The following is a 25,978-nucleotide window of genomic DNA, read 5'->3' as shown; positions in this document are numbered from 1 at the left end:
ACATTCCCAGAACTATAATTTTCCCCTATTATAAATTATCTACTCATTGTTATCTTTTCAACATTTTCTCATTGCTAGTAAAAATATATAATTTCCTACTTTTGTATAGAAGGTGTTGCTATGTCTTTTAAAACTTCTTGTAAGCTAAGGGATTTCTGAACAGAGTATGTAAATTTAAAGGGAAAAACAAATTTACTCTTCTTAATGAAATCCATGTTGATTGGGTACAGAAAAACATCCTCTTTCTCTCCTGAAATCTGGCCTGGGCCTCCTCCTGTAAGCATCTCAGATTAAATCATATGGCTTGTTACCCCACCATGAATTCTTAAGAGCGAAAATGATAATGGTGATGATAATGATGGTGATTACTAGAAACAGGATAATTCATATCTTAATTTTTGTTTGATTATAATTTACTAACATTCACTGGTATACATCCTGTATATTATACTTGTGCACACATAAACCCCTGTTAATAAACAGTATTATGTTTCCCTTTCCCTTGGTCCTACCTTGAGTTCCCTGGAAAACAAGCCTGAAATAAAAGAGCATGTGTGGAGTACTTTAGTGCGGTATATGAGATACAGAACAAGCAACTCATAGAAGGAAGGAGATTTACTATAATGTTTTATCAAGTAGGCCAGTTTGAAAGGGAATTTGGGCAATTTTAGAGTTAATACTTTAGATAAAGAAACTCCTCTGTATACACAACAACCTCAATTCATAACCTTCAACCTTTGTCCCTGAAATAACACAGGTTCTCCATAGAGGTTACTACTTCTCTTGCAGCCCACCCAAGCAGAGGCCACGTACTCTCCCCACACTCCATATATTGGAAGGCCTGAGTGAGGTCAAGATTCTTCTTCCTCCCTTTCTAATATCATATTCTAGTACACTTCCCAAGTTTATGACTCATTCCCTTTGTTCTCACAATCCTCCTTTCCATTCCAATTCCTGCCAATGATTACAGTGACTTTAACATTCACACAAAGGCTCACTGAATAGTACCAGTTGCTGAAATTCCTAGTTTCCAAAGACCTTCTCTTACATTTTAGTTCAGCCATTTTATTTCACTGTTTGCTCTTAACTATGTTGTTTTCTGATATAGGGTCTCACTCTGTTGCCCTGGCTGGTGTGCAGTGTCATGATTATAGCTCTCTGCAGTCCTGAACACCTGGGTTCAAGTGGTCCTCCAACCTCAGCCTCCCAAGTGGCTGGAAAAACAGATGCACGCTACCATGCCAAGGGAAATTTTTATTTATATACTTACTGTAGAGATGGGTCTTGCTATGTTGCCCAGGCTACTCTCAGACTCCTGGCCTCAAGCAATCTTCCTGCCTTGACCTCTCAAAGTGCTGGAATGATAGGAATAAGCCAGCATACATGGTTCCCTTAACCATTTATTTTACTAATATTTTATAGTACCTTGCCTATTCATCTCACCTGTGGAAGCCCAAATGTGGAACACCTCACTCATCCCCTGTCCAAGCTGTTTCTGGGACAGCTGGCTGTCATGTTTGAGCTGCATTATGAGCACACTCATGTGTCAGTACAGCAGAGACAGCCTTTAGCTAATAGCCCGTCAAGAACTGATGTCCTTAACCCAACAACCCATGAAGAACTAAATCCTGTGACCAGCCAGATGAACAAGCTTGGAAGCACATCTTTCCCCACACGTGTTTTAAAATGACTGAAATTCTAGCTAACACCTTGATTGCAATCTTGTGAGCAGCCTTGATCCAGACATACCCTGATAGCTATGTCCACTTTCCAGATGCAAAGAAACTGTGAAATAATTAATGGTGTTGTTTAAGCCACTAAGTTTCGCCATAATTTGTTACTCAGTGATAGATCACAAATAAACTAGCAATGCCCCCTTACCAAAGTCATCTCTCCTTCTGGCAGCTAAAGTCCATTCTAGAAACTAACGTTGTGTGATTGGGTAATTGGTAACTGAGAAGCAATATTGAAATCTCTTTAAAAAGTAGTCATAAAAAAATAGAAGTTGCGTAGCTGAAAGGAAGTCGCATATACCCCATTACACACTCTGTAAATGCATCTAAATTTCTGCTTTCCCCACAAAAGTATTGTTGGTGCCATGCCTACTTAAGGTTAGCTCTTAAGGATGTGGTGTTCTAGTCAAAGAGTACATTATGGGTAGAATTACTCTGATACATTCTTTTAGCTCTTTCTGCATTATCTGAGCAATTTGATGATACTTCTTTGTACTCCCATCTTTCCCTTGCTCATTTTAATGTAATAACGTTTTCATCATCTTACTCTCACCAGTAGGATGTATTGTATCTGAAACACTTCTTTGTCACATTTTTAATTTCTGCTATTGCTTACAAGTAATATGATAATGATACTAACAAAGGACAATTGAAGGGCCCAACCTTATGCAGGTAAGGGCTGTTCAGCAGCAGGTCACTATCATTATCGTTTGTTCCTCCTTACCCAAAGTCCATTGTTTCCATTTAGACAATTTACATATTTTGATTTCTCTCTTCTAGATAGATAGGCTCCACTTGCCTATCTCTTTCCTAGGGTTAGCTTGCACTGAATTTTGAGGGCTTCTCTGTGGAATTTCTCTTTTACATTGTATAGTTAAACCAATTTATATACCAGTCACTGGTCTTAGAGCCTAAGCATGGGATTGCATATATATGGCATGAGTTCAGTCAGTGACATCCATAAAACATTGGTATAGTGTAGGTATTAAGAGTACAGATGAATTACTTTGCCTCTCAGTGTCTCAGTTTACTGATAAATCAAATCCGGCTGATAATCATTTATACTTCATACAGAGATTGGGATGATTAAAAGAGTTAAAACCTGAGGCCATTTAGAACATTAATTGGCACATAGAAAGGCATGCGCGTTTGCTACATATACCAAATATAAACCCTCCAAAAATAGGAATATTAAATTTTATAAACAATTTCCAGATTTCTACATAGATTATCTTACCTGATTATGATAAAAATCATTGGGTAAGGAAGGGCACAGGTTATTTTAGTCATTTTACAAATGATCAAACAGAGGTTAAAAAATAAATAAATACCGATATTAACTCTCCTAAGTATTAGGGCTAAATTATGAATATAGATTTTTTCTGGAAACTTTTCTGAAGCTACTTCTGCCTGTGTCAGAGGACCCTAGAGGTACCAACCTATGAGCTTATTGATGGGGACTCAATGGATTTTGATTTTTCTGCCCTTCCCACGACAAAGCCAGCAGTGTTTCCACTGCACAACATGGTGGGGTGCTGTGTGTTCACGTGTGAGTTCATGATGGTAATTCAATAAATTGTTAAAGTGAGTATGTGTGAAGGGAGAAAAAATTGCTATAAGATTTGGAGTCTCCTTTAGGCAATCATCATATTGTAGTTTGTCAAGCTTGGAATGATGTACTTCCATATCTTAGTGGGAGTTGTGTGGGGATGTTTTATTTCCAGTATCAAACAGCAACTTAGTAATTTGCGGCCAGTACTCAAGAAATCAACATGCTCAGGACAACACTTCTCAGGCTTTTTTGAAAGTGTAGTCTTATGTTTTTATTAAGAGAAGGAAAATATCTAATCTCACCATTTGATAAAATACTATAAAACCCATAAAATAAAGAATAATATACATCTCATATTTTATGGCACTTGAATGGTGTTTCTGATTTTTAACATAATCTAACACATTGTACATTTTGTACAATGCAGTAACACAATTTTGTACAATACATTTTGTATAGTGCATTGTACACAAATGCAATAACACAAAGTGTTCACACTAATGGAAGCGAGTAAGCCATGTATTATTCAGTCTGTCTAGGGAATTCAGTCTGTCTGTTTTCACTAATGCTGAGTGAAACATTGCCCAGAGAAATAGATATAACTGTTATAAAATATCAGAAAACTACAATTTTTAATATCCAAAGAACTTTTTAATGTCTGAATTTCATGTCTTCTATTCCATTTTTTTTTTCTTTTTTTTAACGGAAACACATGGTCAAAAGAGAGCTATCAGGTCCTAGTGTTTTATCTATAGCAATGTTGAAAGCTCCACTTGCCTATCAGGTCTTACTGTTTTATCTGCAGCATTGGTGAAAGCCCCACCTGCTTACTTCAGGCTTGTGAGGGTTCTTTCCTTTGGGGGTGGTGGCTGGCGCCAGAAGAAGAAGAAATATCATGCCCTCTGAGAGTAGAGAGCAGCTGGTGTAGTTGTCCTGGTGTTTGTGGGATATAATAGGCATAAAGGCATATTGGGAACAGCTTGGAGAAATAACATAATGCTTCTTACATTTATCTTTATAATCTACTTTCCTAGCACACATTATCCTGCCATTCATAATATATTTAGAAAATGCAGATTAAAAAATGCTCTGTTACCACAGGGGCTGAGATCATGGAAAGCATGTCCTAGTTAGTTAAAGTAACTATTTTTTAATCAAATGAAAAATAAATACACAGAGAAATTTGTTCAATTCCTTTTTCTTTGAACAATGAAAGACCTTTTTGTAAGAATTAGCCAGGGTAGGTACGTCTGGAAAGCAGTCAACACAAAGTTTCTATTTGAGAGAAAACTAACATTATTGCCAAAAAAATAAAAAATCCACCTGTAGTATGATCAAAATTTGTCAAGCCAGGTGTGTTACAGAAAGAAATTTGCTAATAGAAATTTGCATTAGATGGTATTTCCACTATTTCAAACTATTTATTTTTGATGGCATCTTCCTTCATTTGGGCAGAAGTTTTATAGCATGTATTTAGTGAAGAGCTACAGAACCTTAATAAAATGCAGTAAGTAAAGCATCAGCATGGCAAAACTAGGGTCATTATTCTGATTTTAAAAATACTTTCTTACAAAAATCAGGTCTTGGGCAGTTTTTGCAAGTCACAGAAATTATTCCTTAGTGTTTGGTTGTCTGCTGTTTTGTACTCTCCTGTTTCCCATTATTTCTTATTATTTTTCCTGAAACGTTTTGGTGTCTATTGTCCACCGTCTCAATGATCATTAGCATTGTGACTCTCATAGGGTATTCACACCTGCTTTATTCATTTATTAAGTGGTTAATTCAGGAGGCACCACCATGGCCCACAGATGTGGGAAGATACTGGAAATATAAAGATGTCCATTTGACACAACAGAGTGAACTTTTCCTCCAAAAACATATGAATGCTGCATAAATGAAAACAATTAAATATTAATAGTGGAACTCAAAAAAATCACGTGTGGGATATGAAGTAGGATCGCAAAGCTCTAGTAAGCTAGAGCTGAAGCCAAGGTGGGCTTACTGTTTTCCAACACAGATTTACACTTTGCAGGGTGAGATCATGGGTTCTGGTTCCCAACTAAGGGTGCAAGAGGAGGTTCTCATATCTTGAAGGGCACAGAACCTCCATAAAACTCAGGAACTATGAGACATGATCTGATTTACCTCTTGGAGTATGGCATTGGCAGCAATCCTTCTGCATATCTCTTGGGGGTGGTAGGGGAGAGATTGGCCTGTAAGCAATTGAAACGCAAGCCTACCCACATGCAATTCAATTAGAATTTTTACTTTATGGATGGGCATCTACTGCAGTGAGTAAATTTTGCTGCCTCTCAGAGGTACAACGGAAATGCATGTGTGCACTAGCATCCAAAATGCAGGGTGCTCCCAGAAAAGACAGTGCCTACTAGAAATAATCGTAGCATCAGAAATCACTGAAAGTTACCATAATGAAGTAAACATCCATGAAAGAGTCAATAGATGCACTAAAGATAAGGCAATTTGAATTATTTAATAATATTTGATAATGTGTATATATATATACACACACATATACAGATATGTATATGTGTATACACACACACACACACACACACACACACACACACACACGTGTATATATATACACATATAACATGGATTCTCATTCTGTTGCCCAGGCTGGAGTGCAGTGGTGTGATCTCGACTCTCTTTAATCTCCACTGTGGGGACCAAGCAATTCTTTGCCTCAGCCTCCCAAGCAGCTGGGGTTACAGGCACTGACCAAAACACCCAGCTAATTTTTGGATTTTTAGAAGAGACATGGTTTCACCATATTGGCCAGGCTGTTTTGTAACTCCTATCCTGATGATCCACTCACCTCAGCCTCCAAAAGTGCTGTGATTACTGGCAAGACCAACCGTGCACAGCCTCCAGCCTGATATTTAAAGTGCTGCCCACCACAACTGTTTTTGTCCTGCTTTCTCTATTGGTAGTATGAAAATTAATTTGATATCTTAACCGGTTATACAAGCCTCAGATTGACTCAAACTAAATGCCAGAGCTTTGGGAGCAGAAAATGGTACATACTCATCTAGAAATCTGGGAGTAATTTCAGCAAACATGTATTTTTTAATATGATTGGTTCTGGCCTCTGTGACCATATAATTCGGAGGAATGTGATGCAAACCAGCCAAGAGCAGCAGGGTGACTGACTGCAGGAAACCGTGGCTCAGTTGCACAACAGTGGTACCTGAATATAACCTTTCCTACAGGCTGGTGAAAGTGAGGCAGAAACTAGTAATACACTTCCTGTGTGTGTATTACTAAAGTTAAATGCCAATTTTGTGTGTGTGTGACTGCTATTTGAAGAAGCTGGAAGGGAAGTGGAGCATTGAGTGGGACTTCCAAGGTGGGCTGCAGAGGAAAGCACTGCAGGTGTGAAGGCGTGAAGAAGGGCACTGGGGCACACTGATAGAACTGACAGCTGATAGACAGGAGAAGATTATGAAGAAAGCTAAGCTGGCAAAGCTTGGATCTGGTAGGGGATATCTTTTGAAGGTTCTTTAACACAAGAGGAATAGGGTGAGATCAGTCTTGTAATCAGGCTCACCTGAGCACACGTATGTTAGCACTACGTTGGTTATCTGCTTCTGTGCTCCAAAAGTGATCCAGATAAAATGCATACATCGAGTTTTGTCCTCTTGCTGTAGCTGGAAACTTAGAATACTTCCTTCGGCATGAACATAGGAAAAAAAAACCTGAACCCTCTCAAAGGAAAAGTTTCCATTGATAGCTTGAACCTAGCTGGATGTATGAGAGACCATATGGAGCAACTCCTGTACCACTGGGTCCCACACTTTCTTCAAGCTGTGGAGCATGATCTATGGTTCTTTTGCCTAGTGAGTCTCTGCAGCAGATTTCCACCACTCCAGCTGCACACTCACCACCTGCTTTGTTCTCCAACCGTCTTCTATTGTATTTTCCATAAAATATTTACAGATGGCAAAATCGACACTTATGTTAGGACATTAGACTTTCAAAAGCTTAGCTTACCAGAATGTTTTTACATTGATTCCCATTGGGTGGGGCCAAGGAGAGAAATGTTTTGATGTAATTTTTCAAAAACCCTTTCCCTATATGACAGCCAGCTCCCCTCACCCAGCATGTACTTTGATATCCCCATCATTTCCCAGTTGAGGGTCTCATTCACACTCAGTGTAGGCTTTGGTTATCCTCTGTAGAATCAGATAATCACCAACCACACAGCATATGAACTTCATCCATGAAAGATCACAATTTGCTTCATCAAGTCTGATCATTGGAACAGGTATTTGGGAATCAAAAAAATTCCTTGAGATAAGTAAACAATGTTCAGTGATAGAGAAGAAACTAAATAAATACATAGCTAAATCAATTGAGAGCTATAATGTTACTTGTGTCTTGTGTTAAAAAGGAATGGTTTAACTTCAACTAGGAGGCTTCCCCAAGTTTGAAGAAAGTAACACAAATATTACCTAGTGCATTAGTGGAATTGTAATTTTGTATCCTCCACACAGCACATTGTAACTGTGATATCAGATGCACATTTGTCTGTTCTCCAGGTTCAGTAGTTGGCCTTTTTCTTAAAACTGAACTCTGTTTATGGAAATGATTTCCATTCCTGGGTAGCCCAAATTCAGCTGGATGTATGACAAACTGTATGAAGCAACTCTTGTACCACTGGGGACCTACCCTTCTCCTGGGACCGTGGAACATGATCTATGGGGGTAGAGGTGCCCTCATGGCACACAAATGATGAGTAATTACTACTAAGAGTAATTCTAATGAAACATAGGATAACAATACGGAAGGTTAAGTCATTTTGAAGAGAATGAAGAAGTAAACTAAGTAACAATGCGTTGCAAATACATTAGATTTTAGTCTTCTATATCTAACATTTTTGCTTTAGGAAATTATTTCCTTGAACCAAGAATGCAATGCTAGTTGCATAAAAACTTGTAGATATAAAAAGTAGTAATCCATTTCCCCAGGAAAAAAAAATTCATGTATAAATTGTAGCGTAGACAAGTTTCTTATTTTAATTATAATTCTTCTTGGTTATCTCATTTCTTAGCTCTGTAACCTACATATGTAAATCAAAGAAACGTTTTTAGACAAATATTACAATTTAGAAATGCAAAGTGCCATTATGGAGAAAACATGTTCTTCCATGAGCGGATGTGTCCCTTCCCCCACCAACTAATAAAGCAGGACAATACACTCATTTGAAATTTATTAGTAGATGATACCGTGGTGCAAACCCGAATTCTTTTTTATCCGCATGTCGATTTTGTGTATACCTGTGAGTTGATTAGAATGCAGCAGCAACCTCTAACAATCCACAGCAAGATGAGCTAGTCCTGGGCTTTCGATGAAGATTCACTGTGTCTGTGTGCATCAACTGAGCCGACATATCCTCGTTCACAGAAACCCTTCAAACCGCATCCTCAAAGGCTGCTGCCACACTTGTGGCATCTTTTGCACTTGTTTCAAAATAAAAATAGTGGTCGTCGTCCCTGCACAAGCTTGGGCTTCTTCTGAAGACATCTGCTGTTATCTCATGTCAGTCTTGTTACCCAGAATCACAAAAGGGAAGCTCTCGTGTTCTTCCACATTTGCATAATATATGAATTCTTTTTTCCAGTTACTAAAGTTCTGGAAGCTTTGAGAATCATCGGTACTAAAAGTAAGCAGGCCGCAGACAGAATATCTGTAAAATGATGTCCTCAGGCTTCAGAATCACTCCTGACCTGCCACGCCCCAAATCTGAGTGGCACCAAAATGTTTATCCACATCCAAATCTTATTTAAAAATTCCACACCTATTGTCTTAAAGAGCTGGATATCAAAATTATTAGTTACATATCTGTTTATAAGTGAACTCCTCCCAACTCCACCATCTCCAAGGATAATTACTTTAATAAGTGATGAATTTCCTGCCATCGTTAATCTCAAGAGCTTCAAGAAACTCTGTAAAATGTAAATGCACCATTGTATTTCTTTTTACCTACCTATTCTTCTACATGATTCTATGGATATCAGCATTTAGCTGAAGTAAAATGTATAGCCCCGGGGAATACCAAATAATAAGACTTTTGTTTACAAGACTGAGCATTTAGCCATGTGCAGGCTACCATACTAGCAATATTATCTAAAACAGCTGGAAAGGGCCCATTCTTCTTCTTTCTCGGGTCACAGTTGACTGTGAAGCTAACACTAAAGCCTAAGTCTGACCCCAAAGCTCTTGCTCTGAACTGTTACTCTATGATAAGTCCCTCTCCGCTGATGGTAAGCCCCACCACAGTTGGTTAAAGATGGGTAAGAGATCAAAGTCTGCATGTTTCTGATACAGCAATATTTATACTTTGAAGAGCATGTTCATGACCAATGTGAGGGGCGTTAGAGTTTAGAGAGCTGGAAACTTTATCACTATATCCAGGCCAAAAATAAAAGCCTGGTTCGGAAGAAGCACACCACCACGTTAGATAAATGCTGTCACAGGCTGGGTAAAGTGGCTCATGTTTGTAATCCCAACAGTTTGGGAGGCAGAAGGGGGCAGATCACTTGAGGTCGGGAGTCCAAGACCAACCTGACCAGTATGGTGAGAAACCCCATCTCTACTAAAAATACACAGAAACACAAAAGTTAGCTGGGCATGGTGGCGGGTGCTGGTAATCTCAGCTACTTAGAAGGCTAAGGCAGGAGAATTGCTTGAACCCAGGAGGCAGAGGTCACAGTGAGCCGAGATTGCACCACTGCACTCCAGCAAGGTGACAGAGCAAGACTCCATCTCAGAAGAAAAAGAAAAGACTGTCTACAGCTTATCGAAATGTAAATTTTAGATCCCAATAGACTGAGAATGTTCATGGTTTACACAGATTGGAAGACGCATCCATATTCCGGAAGCGCACTTTCTGTATATTTACAGACAATTATACTCCTTTATCAGGAAGGAGGAGGCCAGATTTTATTTAAATGGTTAACTTATGTCCATCGGAAAGAGATAAAAGCATGAGCATGCTCCTGTGCAAAAGGCTAGTCCATAATTTATAAATCTGGGTTGTTACATTTATATCTAGAAAATAGAAGGTTCAGGGGTTCTCAGTCAGAGAACATAATTCAATATGCAAGAAAACAGCAGTTTATTGTTTGCACGGCTCTGAAGGTTGTCTTTTAAATGAAAGAGAAAGGTGAAGATTGGCAAAGACAGGAAGCCTGCATACAGCCCATGGGCCCAAATCCACCCCAAGAAAGCCATCAAGCTTATGTACAGCCAGGAAACTCCTATTCCCCTCCAAGTTAATGAAGTTTGTAATTTTAAAAGCCAGATATTTAGCATGAGAAAGTTACTAAAAATGCCAGAAATATAGCTAAGATTATATAATCAAGAATCTCACTGCCTCTTCAATAAAACGTTCTTTTTCGGTTAATTGAGGTCATCAAATTACTATTCATGCCAGGAGGGAAGGGCTATAAATCAGACCTTCTGCCTACGTATTACCTGAACTAACTTTTGCTGTTAAGGTTAAAAGCTCTCAAGTATAAACCTGGAGATCTCTTTTTCTGTTGTTTTTGAAAGTTACGAGTGTTTGGGTTGTTTGAACCATGTCACTTGTATATGAAGAAGGTCTGATTTTATGAAAGTTAGAGTTTACTTAGCATTATGACAAGTGGAAGCCAGAGTTTACACAGGCAGGGGGCATGCTCATATCTGGATCAAGTAGTCAGTGATTATGTAGCAAAAAATAAATTTTGACCTCTTATTTCTGTAGTAAATGTACAAGTCTCTGGTGGAAAAACGGTTGTTACATATATATGAGCTCTGGTTGTAGACCTGTATGCTCTTCTGTGAATTTTTTAGTTGCCATGGTTGTAAGATCATTGCTGCATAAAGCCTGTGTCCTACTGCATTGAAAGTAAATGAGTGTGCCCTGGCCCAAAAGAGCAAGATAAATGAGCTTGCCTTTTTGATATTTTGATTTATGTTTGTAATTCTGTGTTTGTGTTTGAGGTTTTTCAGTGTAACTGATTATACCTTTTCCATAGTGAGTACCATTCCTGTTTTCTGGCACCCTTCGTTCTCATTGTTAAATGTGAATTTTTGGTTCTATTAAGTCTTTGCCTAATGAAAATGTTCTTATTTGTGACGAAAATGACTGGTAGGTACAAACGCCACACTTTTTCTTCCATGAATATAGCATTTATCCATGTGATTTATAACCCCTAGGCTGTCTACATTGAAAGCAGTGTGTAAAGTTAGCTGTAAGAATTCTTCTTTACATTGCATACATACATAAGTACACACACACACATATGTATACATAAATATAATATAAGAACACTAACCTACTTTGATTTGTGTATTGACATGAATTTTCAGACTGGGTGGAAAAGTGGGGCCCTGTCTCAAAAAAAATACATTATATATATTTATATGTGTGTGTGTGTGTGTATATATATATATATATATATATATATATATATATAATATATATGTTGGAAAGGGATAAATGTCTCAAAAGCTTCCATCTATCTGAGAGAAAAAAAAGGCCAACATTCATACAAATTTAAATTTAGCATCTCAGTTCCAAAAACTAGAATTGAGAAGATAGCTCCTAAGCTTTCTTATTCATATGCAATAATTTTAAAAATGCAAGAGTGTGTGTGTGTGTGTGTGTGTCTGTCTGTTTATTCACAATCAAGAAGCTCACATGAGTGAGCATGTAGGATTAACTCAGAACTTATCAGAAAGTTCTAGATCTAGGTCACAGAAAGAAAAATTTCAGTTTGTATACAGCCAGTAAGCTTGTGTTGATTTTCAGTGATGGCCAAAGACGGCGGATATAAAGGTAAAAAGAGTGTGTTTCTGTTCAAGCAGTTTCCAATGTTCATTTAAGAGGGATACACAGTTTTATAATCAAACAAGTGGCCAATGTTTCTGTAACACACGGGTTACCTTACATGCAAACTAAACAAGGCATGAGAGTACTCTTGCAGACATTGGAAATATTCTGCCTAACTGTATACAATTGGGAAACTTTGATTTATATCAAAGTTAGAGCAAAGCTAGGTTTGGTTTACCTGACACTATGCACTGTTAAAGAAGAATAATCATAATCATAATCATAATTGCAATAAAACCGAACAACCAGGATTCATGCAACCTGAAGGCTTATGGTAATACCCATGCATGTGTAGCACAGAATTTATATAGTGAGGAAGAACACATCCGTGTCCAATAAAGAAGAAGAAGACCTATATTGATATAAATATAAGCTTTTATCCACTTACAGAGAAGTCAGGAGTGTTACAGAAGAGACTCCATTGTCTTTGTAAAATGAGCACAGAACGCTCTATTTTTTGGCAAGATATTCTATAAAATTGAACCAATTATCATCAATATTAGTTTGAAGCAAACAGAAAACCTAAGAACAAGAGAAGATATTTCCCAGCTGCACCAGCGAAGGTCTAAAATTCAGCATCTGCAGGAAACTTTAACACATCAACAAGAAAAACACAAATAGCTATTGAAAGTACTCAAAGACATGAACAGGCCTTTCTCTAAACAAGACATATAAGTGGCCAATAAGTATATGATAACAGTATTCATCATCATTAATTTTTTCATGAATGCAAATCAAAACCACAATAAGACACCATCTCACACCAGTCAGAATGGCTGTTATTTAAGAGTCAAAAAATTAAATAAAAAAAAGAGACAGGTGCTCATGAAGCTGCAGAGGATAGAAAATGCTTCCCCACTGTTGATGAGAATGCGTAAGAGTTCAGCCACTTAGGAAAGCAGGCTGAAGATTTCTCAAATGACTTAAAATGAAGCTAACATTCCACACAGAAATTCTATCACTAGGTATGTGTCCAGAAATGAAAAGCACATTATCCCAACAAAAAGACACATGCTTTCATAACTTTAATGCAGCACTACACAAATTTGCAAAATCATGGAGTCAACCTAGGTGGACTGCACACAGAAAACTAGTATTCAGTTCATCAGTGGTAGATGGGATTTAAAAATGTACCTATACACGAAGGAATACTATGCAGCAATAAAACAGAATGAAATGATGACATATACAGCAACACGGATGCAGACAGAGGCCATATTTATTGCAGGAACAGAAAAAAAAAAATCACGTTTTCGCTTATAAGCAGAAGATGAGCATTGAAAATACATGCACGTAAATATGGAAGCAGCAGATGCTGTGGAAATACAGAGAATAAAAAAATGAAGTGGGCTAAAAAGCTACCTATTGGATACCATGCTCACTAGCTGGGTGTTGAAATTCACACTGCATAACCCAGCATCATGCAATATTTCCATGTAGCCAACAAGGACGTGTGATACTGGTATTCAAAATAAAATAAAAATTTAAAGAAGAAACCAAAAAATGAGTGTAGACATGCCTCATTCAAATGTAAATTAAATTGGGCTGGAAAATCTTTATGTGAAATGCACACCCATACACAAGAAAAAGACTGGTTTACATAGTGAGCACATTGTTTCTTTGGTCAAGAAAAGGAGATTTTGTGTGTATGTGTGTGTATGTGGTTACTTTTCTTTATATATATGTTCAAATAGGTGTGTGTGTGTGTACATATACATGTATACATGATTAAATATATATATATACACACACATATATATTCAAACAAGAAAAAATAAAAATTGGTACACCTCAGAAATTTATTTTTATCCAACATTAAAGGTCATCCCCTATTAATACAGCCAAGAAACCCATCAAGATATGTAAAGTTATTAACTCAAAAGGATCACCTTATCAGCTAAACTTCTAAACAGTGTTACTGTAGTTGGATAATTACATCCATGGGCAAAGAGGGAGGATTTGGGAATTTTCATACCAGACCACAACGCATTCATACCGAGTAAAGAAAATTAGCACACATGGTGCAGCTGAGAGTTTGCATTTTAAACTCAAGAACAAAAAAGTAATAATGTGTATTGTCAACTCATATGTATATTCAATAATATATGTGCTCACATTGGCAGCAAACTCAGTGTAATGATAAGGGGAAAAATAAGGTTTGTAAGTCTCTGGTTCCATTAAATTCTAGGTGAGAATGAGGACAGGGTTGATCACATACATTTTCTTACAATGGAAGAGCACATATCTTATAAATCCTAGATGCTTTCTTCTCACAAAAAAAAAGGAGAAGGTAAAGTTTATACATGCAGGTTTCAAGGTATAAAAAATACCTAGGTAGTATACTGCCAACTAATTTCTATACATGTGCAATAGAGGTGTGCCGACGATAAGAATATGCATTAGTCTTCAGGAAAACTGCACAACATATGCACTCCTCACAAATGTGTTCACACTAAGTAGCCTTTAAGGTTTATACAACTTGAAATTGTATATACATATGTAAGAAACTAAGAAGAATTTATAAAGCCTAAAAGGTCACAACCGTATTACAGTAATAATACGTATAAGATGAACGCAGTAACCACATCTCCATCCACATTCCAGGGAGACATGTGCAATAGTTACACAGCTGACTATTTCATAACTTTGTCTAATAATAATGGCTGTCAGGCTGTATTCTGTCAGAAAACTATAATCATAACAAAAGATTGAGGAGCACAGATATTACACAACTAGAAAATTTACATCCATCATAAGAAAAGAACAGTATCGAGATTTATAAGTTGATAAACCCATGTATAATTTCAACATGAAGTAAAGAGTTGAGGAGAGGCAAGGAGAAGGAATAGGAAATGGAAAACTTCACCAATCCGCTCCCACTCGTAGAAGAATCAATATGAACAAATATTCACACTTGAAAATATGTGCTCATACGTAAGACTGAAACCAGGTGGGTGATAGGAGTCCTGGGTGGTAGCACAATAATAAGAAAAGACATAATTTAAAAGCTTAGTAATGGGAGTTTTATACTAGTCTCGTCATCCTTCTACTAACCTGTTAGCAAAGTGCAGAGAGAGAAAATGGCTGATTAAAGGAGAGGATGATGATAAGCAAACTTTCCTTAAATGCTAACATTGGCATGCCACAGAGCACTGAGAAGGCTCTCAGGGACCAGGCCTCCAGACTGGTACCTCTACTGAAAGATGCCAGACCCACCCTGGCACGACAATGATGAAAAATGCAAAATCCCAGAAGCTAAAATATATTTAACAAACATTAAAATAAAAAACAGCATCAACATCAAAATTAATCAGGCACAAAAAAACATGCTGGGAACTAAAAGACCAGTTATTTCAAAATATAGGGTCTCAGAAGAAAACAGCAGTAAAAAAGGAAAAAAGAGAGCTTGCGGGATTTATGAAACAGCATGAAGACAGTAATGTTACTCATCACAAGAGTAAAACAAGAAAAAAAAAATAAAGGTAGAAACAACAATTTTTAAATGACAGCAGCTTTCCAAACTGGCATAAAAATGTAAATATTTAGACATACAAAGAGACTCTTCCAATCAGATTGATTTGTACAAAACGACACTAAAATAGTTTGAGGTGAAACTTTCAAACGTTTTTAAAAAGACAAAAACACACAAGAGCCAGTCCTGAAAGCAGAAGTGCGCGCGCGCGCGCGCGCACACACACACACACACACACACACACACACACACACACACAAAGAATAAAATCACCTACAAGAGAGTTCTCAACAGCTAGCAGATTTGTCAGTAGAGACACTGCAATTAAGGGGAGTGAGATAACATTTACTTATTAATAATAATATGAAGAAAAAAATCCTGCCTACTAAGAGTAATGCACCCAGGAAAACTTTTCTCCAAAATAAAGGAAAGATGAAGTTTTCCAAATAAGCAAAATCTGAGGAAGTTTATTGCCATAAGACCTATCTTATAAGCCATGATAAGAGCGGTGTTCATGCTGGAAGAGAAAAACACTAATTAGTACATGAAAACGTAAGAAAGGATAAAGCTCACTGGTAAAAGTACTCAGTAAAATAAAGAACACTTTGATACTGTAATGGAGGTGAGTTAATAACGTGCATCTTTAATGTGAAGGTGGAGAGATAAAATGATTGCAAATAATAATGGCTGCTTTAATTTGACAAGGAATACAAATCACAAAATTATACATTTTGAAATAAATAAATAAATATATCTGTATAAATGTGTGTACATATATATAGTGTGTATGTGTATATGTAATATCTATTATATAATATATGGGTATATACACATACTTTTCTCTTTGCTTAAATATATTATACATTATGTATATGTTATATACTATACATTATATATTATGTATATGTTATATATTATGTGTTATATTTATACAGTATAAATTATATATAATATACATGTGATATATTATATATGCATATATACTATATATAAAATATATACACACATTCATACCTATATCTTTATTTTATTTACATGTTATACATAGTATTCATAGGCACACATATACTGTATATAATATAGTATATGCACACATATATACTATATGAAATATATAGTATGTGTATATATAATATATAATGTATGTACACATATATATAATATATACAAATGATATATACACACAAATATTTTGTATAGTAAATATAACTATATACAAGTGTATATAATATAACTATATATATAGTTGAGAATAACTCCCTCTCTCTGTACATATAAGTATATGTATGTATGCATATATATGTATATGTATGTATATATGTATATGTATATATGTACATACATATGTATATATATGTACAGAGAGAGATATATGTATGTGTGTGTGTGTGTGTGTGTGTGTGTGTGTGTGTGTGTGTGTATATACACAGAGAGAGAGAGAGAGTTGAGAATTGATCCAGAGCATACAGTTCAGAATTGGTGCATGCAATCAATTTCAACGATGTTATTATCAACTTACAACCACCATATATTGCCTCAGATATTTTTACATGAGTTTCGACTACACAGAAAATCTAAAAGGTTCAGCAAATACCACTACAGGAAAACATCAAACACACAGACTCAAAGTTAAATAAGAGAGGAAGAAAAGGAAACAAAGAAATGATCAGAAAGCTCAAGGCACAATTCACAAAGTGGCACTATTAAGTCTTCATCAAGCAATAATTACCTTCAGTGGAAGCTGATGGTAAAATTACACAATAACGAGGCCTGGGGAGGCTGAGTAAGTAAAAGTATTTTAAAATCTGTGTTCTCAGAGACTAGGAATGCAACTTATTGGTATCCCTTTGCTTAAAACTATTGACAGAGTTAAACAACCTACAGAATAACAGACAATTTTGCAATCTATGCATCTGACCAACTTCTAATATTCAGCATCTATAAAGAACTTGAAAAGTGTACAAAAACTAACAAAGGAATGAACAACCTCATTAAGAGCTGGGCAAAGGACATGAACAGACACCTCTCAAAAGAAGTCATACATGTGGCCCACAAACCTGAAAACAAAGCTCAGCGTCATGGATCGTCAAAGAAATGTCAATCAAAACCACAGTGAGGTACCATTTCACACCTGTCCAATTGGCTATTATTAAAAAAGTCAAAAAATGACAGATGCTGGTGAGTTTGTGGGGAACAAAAGAAATGATTTTACACTGTTGGTGGGAGTGTAAACTAGTACAAAGAGAGTGTGGTGAGTCCACAGAGACCGAGACAAAGAAATACCATTCAACTCAGCAATTCGATTACTGAATGTATCTTGAAAAGAATAGAAAGTGTTATTTTTATAAAGACACTTGCACGTGTATGTCCAGTACAGCACTATTCACAAGGACAAAGATGTAGAATCAATCTAAATGGCCATTTAGATTGGCATGATAGCCTGGATAAAGAAAATGTGGTACATATATGCCGTGGAACACTCTGCAGCCATAAAAACGTATCAGATTATGTCCTTTTTAGGCACATGGTTGGAACAAAAGGCCATTATACTTGGCAAAGTAACATAGGAAAGGAAAAGCAAATACCTCATCTTCTCAATTATAACTGGAAGCAAAATAATGAGAAGACTTGGACACATGAAAGGGAAGAATGCATACAGGGGTCTACCAGAGGGTGGAGGATGGAAGGAAAGATAAAAAACAGGAACAGTAACTAATGGTTACTGGCCTTACAACCTGCGTGGTGAAATAGTCTGTAACAGCAACCCCCCATGACACACCTTGACCTGTGTAACAAACGTGCACATCCCACACATTTACCCCTGAACTTAATAAATATCAAGTGTATTTAGTTAACGTTTATATTTAAAGACTGTATTCAGACTCAACTTCTGTGGCCTCCAGATATTTACTTCACCTATAAAAAACAAAACAAAAAAAAGGCTGAAAGTAAAGCAGCAGAAGAAGACATTTGTGCAAACATAGACCAAAAAAAGGCAGATGTAGCTTTATTTAGAGCAGACAAAATAGAGTTCAGGTGAAAAATGGCAACAGGAGACAAAGAAGGATATTATATAATGAAAAAAGAGTCTACATACCAAGATAATATGACTATTATAAATATATATTCACCAAATATTGAAACATGTAAATAAATAGAGCGAACATTGATAGATCTCAAGGGAGAAATAGACCACAATTCAATATTAGTAGAGGATTTCAACGCCCCATCATCAGTGAAGCACAAATTAAGCAGGCAAATCATCCAACTAAAACTACTCTTCAGCCCAAATGAACCTAGCAGTCATGTATAGAATATTGCATCCATCAGTTGTAGAAGCCCCGTGTTTTCTCAACTGCACGTGTCATATTCCTTAAAATAAATTCTATTCCAACACCAGAAGGAAGTCTAAGGACATCTTAAAAATAGAAATCGTAATAAATAGGTTTCCTCAACACAATCACAACTACATAAAAATTAAACAAATTAAACAATCAGTGGGTCAATAAGACAGTCATATGGAAATAGTTTGAATACATAAACACCTATATCAACAGGAAGCACCATGTCAAATAAACAACCTAACATTATCCCCAAAGTTAGCAGAAGAAATAGGTTAGAACAACAATAAAATAATTCTGTTCTACAGTAAAAAACATCAAGAAAATTAATAGTAGGGTTTACTGGAAGAGAGGCAAAATTGATGCATGTTTAGGAAGGGTAACAAAGACGAAAGACAAAATACTCAAACAATAAATATAAAATAAAAAATTAACCATGGATACCACAGGAATGCAGATAGTCATAGGGACTAAAATTGACAACCGTTGCAATTGCTACAGTTGTTTTCATGTACAAGCAATTGCGCACAAAAGACCAATTGGATAACTCAGAAGAAAGAATAAGTTTCTTGGTGGATACACTTGCTAAAATTGAATAATAAAAAATGGAAAAGCAAAACAGATCATGAATAAGGGAAGCTGGAAACCGTCATCCTCAGCAAACTAGCACGGGGACAGAAAAACAAACACCAGACTTTTTAATGATTGCCATTCCAACCGGTGTGAGATGGTATCTCATTGTGGTTTTGATTTGCATTTCTCTGGTGGCCAGTGATGGTGAGCATTTTTTCACGTGTTTTTTGGCTGCGTAAATGTCTTCTTTTGCGAAGTGTCTGTTCATGTCCTTCACCCAGTTTTTGATGGGGTTGTTTGTTTCTTTCTTGTAAATTTGTTTGGGTTCACTGTAGACTCTGGATATTAGCCCTTTGCAAGGACAGAAAACCAAACACCGCATGTGCTCACTCATAGGTGGGAATTGAACAATGAGAACACATGGACACAGGAAGGGGAACATCACACTCTGGGGACTGTTGTGGGGTGGGGGGAGGGGGGAGGGATAGCATTAGGAGATATACCTAATGCTAAATGACGAGTAAATGGGTGCCGCACACCAGCATGGCACATGTATACATATGTAACTAACCTGCACATTGTGCACATGTACCCTAAAACTTAAAGTATAATAATAATAAGAAATATATATACACACAAATATTTTTATATGCAGCTGAAATAAAAAAACAAACAAACAAACACCACACGTTCTCCCTCATAAGTGGGAGTTGAAAGATGAGAACGCATGAACACAGGGAGGGGAACATCACACACTGGGGATTGCTGGGGGGTGGGGTGAAAGGGAAATGAGAGCATTAGGACAAATACCTAATGCATAAGGGTTTAAAACCTACATGACAGGTTTATAGGTGAAGCAAACCACCCTGGCATATGTATACATATATAACAAAGCTGCAACCTTAGCACATGTATCCCAGAACTTACAGCAAAATTAAAAAATAATAATAAAATAAAAAATACACCCAAAAATAAAAATGAAATAAATTAGGTTATTAATAGTCCTTAAAACAATTTTGGAACCGGCTTTTTGTATGTTTCCAGAAATTGAGAAATTGAAGAGAAAATGATTTTTGATGATAGGTCACTATGTGACTTGGAGCATGTAAACCCCAAAATAGTTCACATAGTTGATGAAGTTATCATAATGAAAGACCCTCGCTTCCCAGCAACTTACACATGTTAGCAAAGTTAGTCAATGTGCACATCTGTAAAAGCAAAACAAGCTTTCACTGACTAATAGATTGATTTATATCCTTTCTCATTGTAGCAAGAAGGAATATTTATTTTCCAATTGGCAGATCACACAATTCTCATTAAGAGATATAGCCCTGAAGGGGGCCTGCCATTCCACACCTGTGGGTATTTCCAAACAGGTGAAGATGAGAGACTGAGAAAAGAAATAAGACACAGAGACAAAGTATAGACAAAGAACAGTGGGCCCAGGAGACCGGCGCTGAACATGGGAGCACCCGCACCAGCGCTGGTCTCTGAGCTCCCTCAGTATTTACTGGTCACTATTTTTACTGTCTTGGTGAGGGGAGTGAGGGCAGGGCAACAGGGTGATGGTGGGGAGAAGGTCAGCAGGGAAACATGTGAGCAAAGGAATCTGTATCATGAATGCGTTCAAGGAAAGGAACTGTATCTGGATGGGCATGTAGGCTAGATTTGTGGTTCACTTTACACAAACATCTCGGTGTGGCACAGAGTAATAGAGCAGTATTGCGGCCAGCATATCTCACCTCCAGCCACAGGGTGGTTTTCTCCTATCTTACAATAGAAGGAATGGTCAGCTTTACACTGAGACATGCCATTCCCAGGGATGAGCAGGAGACAGAAGCCTTCCTCTTATCTCAACTGCAAACAGGCCTCCCTCTTTCTCTACTCCTCCGCAGCGCAGACCCTTCACGGGTGTCGGGCTGGGGGATGTAAGCTCTTTGCTTTCCCACGAGGCCGTATCTCAGGCTGTCTCAGTGGGGGGAAACCCTGGACAATACCCAGGCTTTCTTGGGCAGAGGCCCCTGTGACTTTCCGCGGTGCATTGTGTCCCTGGTTAATAGAGAATGGAGAATGGTGATGACTTTTAGCAGGCACACTGTCTGCAAACCTAGTGTTAACAAGCCACATCCTGCACAGCCCTAAATCCATTAAAACTTGATTCAATACAGCACATGTTTCTGTGAGCGCAGGGTTGGGGCTAAAGGTATAGATTGACGGCATCTCGAAGCGGAACAATTTTTCTTAGTGCAGATCAAAATGGAGTTTCTTCTGTCTTCCTTTTCTACACAGGCACAGTAACAACCTGATGTCTCTTTCTTTTCCCCATGTTTATCCCTTTTCATTTTGAAAAAAACTGCCATCGTCATCAGGGCCCGCACTCGATGGTCGCTGTCTCATTGCAGCTGCTGGGGACACCTGCAGACTAACAGCAGACAGAACAGGCACAAAAGGATTAACACAAAATTTACAATAGTGGAACTTCCGATGGTTTTTAACCCAAGTGACCAGGTTAAGATTTGGGAGGCCATCAGCAGCTTCTGTGATTGCCTCAGTTCCTGGCACCAAATTTAAATGGCCTTTTGTTGCCTCAAAAATTTGAAGTAAAAATGAATATTTTGGATCTGTTTAGAACTCCTTTTATATGTCAGTTAAAATATGGACGGATGGTGATGACTCCCACGATCGGTCATGGACACAGGGATCCACACACCTTCTCTTGCTCTCACTAGTAGAATATGGTGCTGCCAATTAAAACTTCAATCAGTGCAAGTAAACAATCTATAGTTTTCACAGGTTATAGTTTGGGAATCTAGGTTAATAACTATTTTTCCTACAACTAGCATATAAGGGAGCTTTACTCAAGTTTGCAAAGGAATTGTGAGACTGGAATTTAGGTCGATAGCATAAGATGACTTACAGTCTCTTGTTCTTATAGCTTGATTTCCAGACCAAATTCTAATGTGGTATGAGGCCACAGTAAGCTTCCAAAGTTCCGGGTGCTCAGGACCAGTAACAGGACTAACTAACTTTGGTTGAGGTGATGAGATTCCTTTTTCACCCCATTCCCAAGGGTAGAGAAGCTCTATCCTTTTGTACTTACTTTTATCTAAACCTTCTGTTAAGTCACTGTTCACAGCTGGACTCAACATGTGCCCTGGGACACAGCCGAGTTTGTCCTGTGCAATTGCCATAGAATTGACCTTGAGGTGCCCAATCTGTAATAGTTCCCAATTCATTGTTTTGTAATATCACCGCACTATCAGCCACACATTCTTCCCAAACTTAAAACTTCTGGGCCTTCTGATCCTTTGGGAATTACCTTGGGGCAAGGCTTCCTCTTAGGCCTAGATTTTAACGACCTTTGATAAGAAGGGTCCTGCAAATGATTTGCCTGTGGCCTGAGTGACATTCCACTTACCATGTGATAAGTCAATCTACCGGTGGCACTGACAGTAGGTACTTCTGCCAACCAATTTTGGGTTGCAGGCATTAAGCATCCTGGTGCCCTCCCTAGGCAAATAGGAGGATAACGATACCCAGTGGAAATATTCATCATCATTCCTTCTTCCTCAGGTTGGGAAGGGCAGCGGTCATCTATGCGGCCAGGTTCCCATGCAATATTATTAACATACACTTCAGTAGGATTATCCACCCAAGTAACTGCCCAGATTAAGGGCGGGAAAGGCACATAGGCCCAGTAAGGATAATTAGCTGCAGCTGCTCCTGCAGACATGGGGAAACTTACCACCATTGATACAATCATCAAAGCTGCAAGCAGCATACTCTCTGGAGCTCGTGTCACCTTTGTGTTCTCTAGGCTTTTTTTCAGCTAACTGTGTCAGCTTCTTTAATTGTGCCCAACTCAGCGGCTCCGCTTTCTTGGTGGATGTCAACTTCTTCTGTTCCTCTGATGTCCCCATATTGTTTCTCATATGAGGGAAGTTGGGTCCGTATAGTTTAACTCGTTCCTTCATGTCTTTTAATATTTTCATGGTGAAAGGTTCATATCTAGCAAGAGCCACCGCAGGTGCTCCTGCTGGAGCCCCTTCCCCGGCCATTACCGGTGGTAAAATTACCGGGAACTGCCATGCCTCAAGATCTCCCTGTTTTCTAGTTTCATCAATGACCGCGTGCAGTGTGCTACCTTGTCCACTAGGTGGTGCTGGTGGATTAAGTCTCATAGTGGGCAGCTGAGGATACAGCGCCACGCCCTGTGGTGCTGATGGATTACACACCCGCGCTGTGGGTTGCTGGTATGATGCCTTGCTCTTTGGCGTGGGACACACCGCTTGAGGTCTGTACTGAACCTGTGGAGGCAGCCAATACTGAAGCTTGGCTGGCGGCCAGTATTGATAAGCTACCGGCGTTTGGGTTTTATTTTCTATCAGCTGATATGGTGGGTATTGTATCTGGATTGGCACTGCCAAGGTAGAGACTCTATCCTTTTCTATTTGATATTCTCTTGGGGTTTGTACTTGTCTAACCTGCATTTGAGGTTGTAATGTTACAGGTGTCTGAACCGTGGGAGGAGGAGTTGGCCATCGTGGGTTAGACTCTGATGGCCCCAATAATTCTGGACCTTTTCCCCCAAATTTTGATGATTCAGGATATATTACCGCCCGTAATTGATAGTAGTCAACATTTTGCACTGACCGAGCCATTACAGATGCTGCTACATGTTTACAATGTGAACTTCCCTTTCCCTTCTTGAATTCTGTCCCTGCCTCTTCTTCACAATCTATTACACAGCTTTCAGGGGCGTCAGAAACTGAAACGCTGTCTTCTGCTGTTTGAAACCGCTTTAAAACTGCTTTAATAATGGCTCAGTCACTCCATACTGTAAGTGGGATGATTTTACCTTCCCTCTTTGCTTGTTTTAATTCTTTGCCAACTTCTTCCCAATCTTTTAGATCTGAAGTTCCTTTTTCTGGTAACCATGGGCGGAATTGTTCTATTGTTTGAAATAGCATAACTAGATTTTCTGTAAAGGCTCTAACTCTCCCTCTTCTTAAAATAGTTTTAATAAAGCTGAGATAAGAGGCATATTTACTTTCAGTTTGTCCCATTGTTACCCTGAGTTCCTCTGAGCGCACAAGCTTACCGCAAGGCTGGCCGTGGAGGTACTTGGGAGTCTCCTGTCAACTTGCCCCCAGTGATCACTCTCTGCCCTATCTTCACCTTAGAGAAAGGAACCCACGTTTGGTGCCAGAGGAAGGGGGCCTGCCCCTCCACACCTGTGGGTATTTCTCATCAGGTGGAGATGAGAGACTGAGAAGAGAAATAAGACACAGAGACAAGCTATAGAGAAAGAAGAGTGGGACCAGGAGACTGGTGCTCAACATGCCAGGACCCACACCGGCGCTGGTGTCTGAGTTCCCTCAGTATTTACTGATCACTGTTTTTACTGTCTTGGTGAGGGGAATGTGGCAAGGCAACAGGGTGATGGTGGGGAGAAGGTCAGCAGGGAAACATGTGAGCAAAGGAACCTTTATCATGAATACGTTCAAGGAAAGGTACTGTGTCTGGATGCGCACGTGGGCTAGATTTATGTTTCACTTTACACAAACATCTCAGTGTAGCAAAGAGTAACAGAGCAGTATTTATTAATACTAAAGTTACAGATTAACAGCATCTCAAAGCAGAACAATTTTTCTTAGTACAGGTCAAAATGGAGTTTCTTCTGTCTGCCTTTTCTACATAGACACAGGGTGGTTTTCTGCCATCTCAGAATAGAAGGAATGGTCAGCTTTACACCAAGACGTTCCATTCCCAGGGACAAGCAGGAGACAGAAGCCTTCCCCTTATCTCAACTGCAAAGAGTCCTCCCTCTTTCTCTACTCCTCCTCAGCACAGACCCTTCACGGGTGTTGGGCTGGGAGATGTAAGGTCTTTCCTTTCCCATGAGGCCATATCTCAGGCTGTCTCAGTGGGGGAATACCTTGGCAATACCCAGGCTTTCTTGGGCAGAGGCCCCTGTGGCTTTCCGCAGTGCATTGTGTCCCTGGTTAATAGAGAATGGAGAATGGCGACGAGATTTAGCAGGCATACTGTCTGCTAACTTATTGTTAACAAGGCACACCCTGTACAGCCCTAAATCCATTAAACCTTGATTCAATACAGCACATATTTCTGTGAACACAGGGTTGGGGCTAAAGTTACAGATTAACAGCATCTCAAAGCAGAACAATTTTTCTTAGTACAGGTCAAAATGGAGTTTCTTTTGTCTTCCTTTTCTACATAGACACAGTAACAATTGGATCTCTCTTTCCTTTCTTCACATAGTCCCAGTATAGTTCTACTATGTTTAAGTAAACATTGATACAATTTATGTTATATTTATGTTATTTTGTTAAAGTACATGCTGAATTGTAATAATCACTCATTGAAGAGGTAATATTAACATTT

At 38.3% G+C, this 25,978-nt stretch overlaps 2 pseudogenes; both read right to left on the bottom strand.

The window, feature by feature from the left end:
• LOC134729856 (RNA-binding motif protein, Y chromosome, family 1 member B-like) overlaps positions 1-25,978 on the bottom strand; it is a 314,139-nt pseudogene that overhangs the window by 174,677 nt on the left and 113,484 nt on the right.
• Positions 8,597-9,227, bottom strand: LOC129395492 (ras-related protein Rab-9A-like; annotated as a pseudogene).

Source organism: Pan paniscus, chromosome Y (assembly GCF_029289425.2).
Source record: "Pan paniscus chromosome Y, NHGRI_mPanPan1-v2.0_pri, whole genome shotgun sequence".
Classification (NCBI taxonomy): domain Eukaryota; kingdom Metazoa; phylum Chordata; class Mammalia; order Primates; family Hominidae; genus Pan; species Pan paniscus.
This window is presented reverse-complemented; position numbering and strand designations above follow the sequence as displayed.